At 51.7% G+C, this 8,411-nt stretch overlaps 1 pseudogene across 1 annotated transcript; it reads right to left on the bottom strand.

Annotated features, from left to right (window-relative positions):
• Nucleotides 1-3,682: 3,682 nt before the first annotated feature.
• LOC308535894 (protein unc-119 homolog B-like) lies at nucleotides 3,683-4,448 on the bottom strand (annotated as a pseudogene). The gene has a single exon. The product of its transcript is annotated as a protein unc-119 homolog B-like (transcript).
• Between the last annotated feature and the right edge of the window lie 3,963 nt (nucleotides 4,449-8,411).

Consider the following 8,411-nt stretch of genomic DNA (forward strand, 5'->3'; position numbering starts at 1 on the left):
CCCCTGTGTGGCAGTGTTTCTGGACTGACCACTGTAAGTCCTCTCTAGCCAGTATTTAGTTTTTGTTTTCCCTATCGCACTTAATACTGGTTTGGGAGAGTCGACTGCCCCAAAGCCAGTTCCTTGATCATTACTCCCTGTTCTGATTCCCAGGTTCCACAAAAACAACTTTCCCTGTGGTTTCTGTGAGTGACTCCGATTGGCCGATCCTATGTATTGGGTTTAATAATCAAATGCAAAGATTTAAGGAGGATTAAAAAAAGAGCCTGAGTAGGTGCGTGAGATCATAGCACTCTGTGTGCGAATCTCCCAGAGTCTCTTCCGCATGTCCTCTCTCCCCTGGCACTAAGCATCCGGCACACTGGCAAAATCCGAGGCTGCGTTTTTGCACCCAGTCCAGCTATGGGCTGATTTTTAGAGTTCCCTTCTGCCAGCAGCCCTGCGGGACCCCTTCCACACTTGCGGATCACATTGGTCCCAACCGCGGACTTTGTGGGGTGGAGACTTCCCCTGTGGGCGTTCCTCTCTCTAACCTAAATTACAAACCGCAACTTTAGGTGAAATCTGACCTTTCCGTGAGGAGGAGCAGGGCTCATCTGAGTCCACGTATTTGCTCTGCTTGAGTTCCAGTGTTCGTAGGTTCGTAGCTAGTCCCTGGGTGCCGTGGTTGTAGGGTCCCTGGATGTATATGCTTCCGATAACAGCCACTCATGATGGCGAGGTCTCCGCAACTGAGCTGGCCGCTCTGGGAGAGATTTCAGCAGCAGTGGAAGCTGCCCGGTTAGGGGAGCCCGATCCCGCAGTCTCCATCAGTCCCCTTTCACCGGGAGTCCTCTGCCTTTCCTGGCTGCAGACTGTCTCCCAGCTGAATTTCCTCTGCCAAACTGGGCTGGTTGTTACTTGTTTCAGCTGCTCACCCTATCTGCTACAGGACACGTCCACCTATACCACTGCCATTTTGTTGTTTCCGCAGGTTATGTTCTTCACTTACATGAGCCATGGGCTATTCTTGTAAGATTCTTCTCCAATTGTTGTTTGTAATATTACCTTAACTGAGTACTGTTGTGGGCCATATTGCTCTGGGCCAGAGCTGGCTGCTCTCCTCCATTGTCTTTCATTGATACTTGGAATAGTTAGGATTTATGCATTGGTAGAGTAGAAGATCAGGGAGAAGCCTGATTCCCTATAGGATGAACATGCAAGATGGTTTCAGAGGAGGTCTGGCCATGCTGAATGTCAACTGAGGGGAAGGTATGACATAATGGTGGTGGTCAGATGGTATCAGGAACCAGGTAATTTCCAACAGTGTTTAGGGGCAAGTGCCATGGCTACACCCTATTTCTACCTTCTCTTTCCCATACTTGACACTTTGCGCACTTTCATTTCATCTGTGATTTCCTGGCTTATGGCTACCATCACCTTTGTCACCTTTATGCATTGTCTGTCCCTCTGCATTGCTCCCTGTGCAGTATTCTCCTACATGTACCTCCACTTGTGTTATGAGGTGAACATGCTTAAGTAGTCCTTGAACCCCTGCTACTAGCTTATGGAATTTTATTTGGAAGAAGACATAACTAACCTTCTGCACAGCTTGCCCCGTCATCAGCAGAACAGCCCTGCTCAGCACTGTCAGCAGAGACCTGAACTGAAGATGTATCTTCTCTTCCACGTGGTTCTTGCCATGTGTGTGTCATATTTCTGGTGAGGTCTTCCCTGTTTTCTGACCTTCAGAGGCCCAGACCTTCACAGCAGCTGCTTATTAATCCTTCCTGCACATCTCCTATTTTCTGACAATTGCATAGAACCCATGTATTATGTGCACAACACTTTAGCAATGGAACTTCCCCTGTCACCACAGTCAGCATTCAATTTCTGCTCATTTCTGTCTTTTCAGGTTGCTGGCATAAAATGGATGATGAGGAAACCTGTCCTGAGCAGAGTGTATGTGTACAAGGAGAGTCACAGGTCAGGGCTTCTGAGACAGCTCCAGCCACCCAGAGGACCCATCTGTGTAAGCGGTGTGTCTCAGTGTTCAAAGATATTCTGCACCCGACTGAGTCACAAGCAGCAGTCTCTGAGCAGAAAGCCTTCTTCAGTGAAGCATGTGTGAGGGACTTCTGTTCCAATGCAAACTCTCACCAGCAACATAGGGAAGCCAGTGGAGAGAAGCCCTGGAAAGAAGGAATGGACAGGGCCTCGTTTGTGACCAGGTGCAGCTTCTACTTACCTTGGGTGCCTTCAACTAATAGGGAGGTTGGGAAAGTCTTCCCAGCCATGTCAGGGCTTCTCCAGCACCAGCACCCTCTCAACACTGAGGAGCCACACAGTGGAAGTGAGATTTCACAGGACTATGTTGGTGGAAAAAGTCTTCCCCAGACTTGGAACTGTGAGAAATTTGGAAGCCACAACCAGAAAGTTGTTCAGCATCAGGGTGCCTGCTCTGGAGAAGTGAAATATGAGTGTGACAAATGTGGGAAAGCTTTTAAATGAATCTTTCACCTCATTCAACATAAAAAAATGCACACTAGAGAAAAGCCCTATGAGTGTACTGATGGCGGAAAGTACTTCAGGCAAAGCTCCCATCTCACTGAACACCACCGTGTTTACACTGGACAAAAGTCATATGAGTGTGCTGATTGTGGAAAGTCTTTCAGGAGAAACTGTGACCTCTCTAAGCACAAGAGAATTCACACTGTCAAAAAACCTTTTCAATGTAGTGATTGTGGGAAGTTGTTTAGAGGAAAGGTGAACCTCATTCGACACCATAGAGTTCATACCACAGAAAAGCTGTATGAGTGTAGTGAGTGTGGAAAGCGTTTTAGACAAATACATTCGCTCACGGACCACCACAGAAGTCACACTGAAGAAAGGCCTTATGAGTGTAGTAAATGTGGGAAATGTTTTAGATGGAAACCTAGCCTTGTTACACATCTGAGAGTTCACAGTGGAGAAAAGCCATATGAGTGTAGTGATTGTGGAAAATGCTTCAGGCAAAGATCCCATCTCAATAGACACCACCGTATTCACAATGGAGAAAATCCCTATGAGTGTACTGATTGTGAGTAATCTTTTAGGAGAAATAATACGCTTCTTAACCACAAGAGAGTTCACACTGGAGAAAAACCTTTTGAATGTAGTGATTGTGGGAAGTTCGTTGGACAAAAGTGTAACCTCATTTGACACCACAGCATTCATACCAGAGAAAAGCCATATAAGTGTAGTGATTGTGGAGAGTCCTTCAGGTTAAGCTCTGACCTCAATAAACACAACCGTGTTCACACTGGAGGAAAACCATATGAATGTAGTGATTGTGGGAAGTCCTTCAGAAGAAGCCATGACCTCTTTGAACACCGAGAATTCACACTGGAGAAAAACCTTTTGAATGTAGTGATTGTGGGAAGTTCTTTTTTATTCATTTTTTTTATTTCTGGATTTGAGGAACCTTATCCTAATCTTTATTACATAGGACCTCTGACCTAAAGGGCAGGGAAAAGAGGAAAGAGAAAATACTGGGGAAGGAAACACAGCGCTGCTTGGCACCTCTCTCGGAGCACCGGAAACTGCCCCCCAGCTGTGGCTTCCTGTGGCCAGGTGCCTGGTGCGTGACATACGGCAGCTTTAACCACTTCCAGGCGCCAGGACCATGGGCGGCAGCAAAGCACTCCCCTGTCCAGCCCCGCAGTCACTGGCCTCCGTTATAGGCATAGTCGGCCTTGTTGTGCATTATCAGCTTGTTGTCAACAAAGTAGAAGCTGTCAGAACGGGTCTCGTAGGGTTTTCAATCATCAGACGAATGACATCCTCAGAGAGCTGGGGAAACTCGTAGATACGTTCCCAAGTGTTCCTGCTGCTGGGGATGCAGAAGCTGAAATCAAAGTCAAAGTTTTTCAGCAAGCACTCCCGAAAATAGTGCCGTTCGATCATCCAGAAGTTTGACACAGGTTTGTCTCCCACAGTGAGCTCCAACGTAGTCCCAACTGTCCGGAGGCAGAGAAATGCTGGTGTGATCTGATAGCGGACGTAAGAGTCCTGCACTGGTATCCACATCCCCACCTGCCTCCTCCTCCTCCTCTTGGTCTGAGACGCAGGGCTTGGCGATCTCAAACAGCACTGTCCCTGTCTCCAAGTCGTGAATTTTGAAGCGGGTGACATCAATACTGTAGATGTTGTCTTCGGGTTTACACAAATAATTCTCGGTGACCCGGTCGAGGCGCAGGACATGCTCGGGCCGGATGGTGTCCGGGGCCAGCAGCTCCTGCTCCATGACCGCAGCCCCGAGGCCGTCGTCAGCCGCGTGGTGGGGCGCCTGCCTCTGCGCCTGGAGCCAGTTTGGGACACCACTGGCCTGCCTTCTTCTTCTCCTCCTTGCCAGCCACCAGCCCCCGGGGCCCGGCCGTTGAGCCCGCGCCCACCGCTTTCGGGTTCGCTTTCGGGTTCGACCCGCTCATCGCTCCAGCACCAAGATCTGTGGGAAGTTCTTTGGACAAAAGTGTAACCTCATTCGACACCACAGCATTCATACCAGAGAAAAGCCGTATAAGTGTAGTGATTGTGGAGAGTCCTTCAAGATGGGTCAGGGAGCAAAAGGAACCTCCATGGATGGAACGGGTCAGGTCAACGAAGGGACCCACCATGGAGGGGAGACAGTAGGGGCAGGGAAGCCTCCATGGAGGGGACAAGGCTGATAGGAGAGGGGACCCTCCATGGAGGGGACAGGGCCGGGAGGAGAGGGGACCCTCCATAAAGGGCATGGGTCATGGAGGAGAAGGGACCCTCCATGGAGGGGGGACTGTAGGGAGATGGAAACCCTCCATGGGGGGGGGGGACAGGGCAGGGAGGAGAGGGGCTCCTCCATGGAGGGGATGAGTCGAGGAGAAGGACCCCTCCATGGATAGGAAGGGCAGGGAGGAGAAGGGATCATCCATGGAGAGAGTACTGTAGAAGGATGAGAACCCTCCATGGAGGGGACAGGCAGGGAGGAGAGGGGACCCTCCATGGACGGGACGGGTCAGGGAAAAGAGAGGACCCTCCATGGAGGGGAAAGGGCAGGGAGGAAATGGGACTCACCTTGGAGGGCAAGGGTCAGGGAGGAGAAGGGACCCTCCATGGAGGGGGGACTCTACGGGGGTGGGAACCCTCCGTGGAGGGGATAGGCAGAGAGGAGAGGGGCCCCTCCATGGAGGAGATGGGTCAGGGAGGAGAAGGATCCCTCCATGGAGAGGAAGGGCAGGGAGGTGAAGGGACCCTCCATGGAAGGGAAGGATAGTGGGAATGGGTACTCTATATGGAGAGGGAAGTGCAGGGGTTATGGGGAACAGAGAACTCTGCATTGATGGGGCAGGGCAGTGGGGATGGGGAACACAGGACCTTCCATGAATTGGCCGGTCAGGGAGGAGAGGGGACTCTCCATGGAAGAGCGAGGGCAGGGAAAGTGAGGAGCCTCATTTGAGGGGATTGGGCAGGGAGGAGAGGGTACCCTCCAGGGAGGAGGCAGGGCAGTGGGGACAGGGAACACTCCATGGAGGGGACAGGGCAGGAAGGAGAGGGGACCCTCCTTGGAGAGGATAAGGCAGGGAGGAGAAGGGACTCTCTGTAGAGGGTGGAGGGCAGGGGAACAGGGAAATTTTCATGGAGGGGACAGGGCAGGGAGAAAAGGGGACCCTCCATGGATGAGGTAGGACCATGGAGTAGAAGGGACTCTCCATACCAGGTCCTTAGCTGCGCTCATCCTCCAATGACTCCTCCGCCCGCGGGACCCTGGCGGACCCGGATGAGGCAGCAGCGCGAGCCAGGAAACCCAACGGGTCCTGTGACTCCTGGCCCCCCAGGCTCATCTTCCTCACTCGCGTGGGCGCCTGTGGCCAGATCTGCCAGGCTGGCCTGCCAGGTGCGTTTGCCTCTGCTGCGCCCCCTGGTGATGCCTCTGCACCGTACCAGGAGGCCACCCTGGGCTCCTTGCTGCCATCCTCCTGTGCTCAGTAGTGGCGTTAGTTCATCCACCCAGCATTGCTTAGTGACAGTCTGTCCCTGCAGAATAACTTCAACACAGGACATTTCTGCATTCTGACCAAGTCAGTGTCGAGAGCCAGAATTTTTCATTAGGTCACTGGTTTGCTCATCATCATGTAGAATATCTGAGCTTTTAAGTTTTGACTTATTTTATTAAATGTTTTATATTAAAGACAGAAATACTTTTTATAGATGTTATAAAGGAGGGTATGTCATTATATTATCTGTATACCAGGTGTCAGGAAGTTATAGTCAGTGGGTGAAATCTGGACTATTGCCTGTTTCTATATGTCACGAGATAAGAATCATTTTTTATTCACTTTTTAAAAGTTAGAAAACAATGGAAAGAATATTTTTGATACATAAACATGAAATTAACATTTTGGTGTCCATAATTAATGTTTGGTGTCCATAATTACCGTTTCACTGGAAGACAGACATGTACATTCATTTACACATTGTCTTTGGCTACTTGCGTGTTACAATGGCAGAGTTGAGTAGTTATGACCAAGATGGTATGGTCTACAGAGCCCAAACCATTGACTACCAAACCCTTTACACAGTAAGTTTGCGGACCCTTGTCCTACACAGAGTAGATGAAGGCCATGTGCGTTATTATTAGCACTGTGTTTGGATTTCAAATGATTTTAAATGTCGCATACTGCACATTTTAAAATCAACAAAATATGGCTAGCTAGTGTCGCTCAGTGGTTGAGCATCAACCAATAAACTAGGAAGCCCCGGTCTGCTCTGAAACCTAGTCATATGCCTGGGTTGCAGGCTCAATCCCCAGTGTGAGGTGTGCAGGAGGCAGTCGATCAATGATTCTCTCTCATCATTGATGTTTCTCTCTATCTCCCTTCCTATCTGAAGAAAAAAAAAATTTTTGAACAATAATCCTATCTAATAAAAGAGAAACATGGTAATTGGTGTATGACTGCTACCCTTCCCATTGGCTAATCAGTGAGATATGCAAATTAACTGCCAGCCAAGATGGCGGCCGGCAGCCAGGCAGCTTGAAACTAACATGAGGCTTGCTTGCTTCAGTGACGGAGGAAACCAACGTTCCCCGCCTGCCTTGCCGGCCTCTGAGCTTCCAGTTTAAGAAACATTGTAACAAATATAGAAGCTAAACAAAACCCCAGAAACCTGCTTTTAGCAAGCCCGGGATCTCAGAGCTGGAGTTATACATTGTTTCGATTATAGAACGGAAACAAACCAGATACCTTCTTTCAGCAGCAGAGGCCTCAGAGGTGGAGCCAGAGCTAAAGCTGGCCCAGAAGAAAAAGAAAAAAAGGAGCAGTTGGGAGCTTCAGTCGGCCTGAAAACAGCCCTCAGCCCCTCACCCAGACTGGCCAGGCACCCCAGTGGGGACCCCCACCCTGAAGGGTGTGTGACCAGCTGCAAACAGCCATCATCCCCTCACCCAGGCTGGCTAGGCACCCCAGTGGGGACCCCCACCCTGATCCAGGACACCCTTCAGGGCAAACCAGCCAGCCCCAACCTGTGCACCAGGCCTCTATTCTATATAGTAAAAGGGTAATATGCCTCCCAGCACCAGGATCAGCGGAGCCGAGAGGCCTGCCGGCACCGGGATCAGTGTGACAGGGGGCAGCGCCCAAACCCCCTTATCACCCTGTTGTTCTGTGTGTGACAGGGGGCAGGGCCACAACCTCCCTATCCTCCCTGCTCTGTTCGTGACAGGGGAAGGTGCCCCAACCCCCTGATCAGCCCTGCTCTGTGCCTGATGGGGGGAGCTCCCCAACCCCCTGATCGCCCTGCGGCTCTGTGTGTGACAGGGTGCGGCGCCTCAACCCCCTGATAGGCCCTGCTCTGTGCCTGATAGGGGGAGCTCCCTAACCCCCTGATCAGCCCTGCTCTGTGCCTGATAGGGGGAGCTCCCTAACCCCCTGATCACCCTGCGGCTCTGTGTGTGACAGGGTGGGGCGCCTCAACCCCCTGATCGGCCCTGCTCTGTGTGTGACAGGGTGCGGTGCCCCAACCACCCTCCCCCCCACGGGCCCTGCTCTGTGTGTGACGGGGTAGAGCCATAACCTCCCCATCGGCCCTGCCCTGAGTGTGACAGTGGCGGCACTCCAACCACCTGATCGGCCCTGCTCTGTGGGTGATAGAGGGTGGCACCCAACCACCCCCCCCCCCACGGGCCCTGCTCTGTGTGTGATGGGGTAGAGCCATAACCTCCCCATCGGCCCTGCCCTGAGTGTGACAGTGGCGACGCCCCAACACCCTGATCAGCCCTGCTCTGTGGGTGATAGAGGGCGGCGCCCCAACCCCCTGATCCGCCCTGCCCTGAGTGTGACAGGGGGCAGTGCCCCAACTCCCCTATCGGCCCTACTCTGTGAGTGACGGGGTGGCGCCACAACCTCCCCATCGACCCTGCT

The sequence above is a fragment of the Myotis nattereri genome (assembly GCF_964212035.1).
Source record: "Myotis nattereri genome assembly, chromosome: 21".
NCBI classification, from domain to species: domain Eukaryota; kingdom Metazoa; phylum Chordata; class Mammalia; order Chiroptera; family Vespertilionidae; genus Myotis; species Myotis nattereri.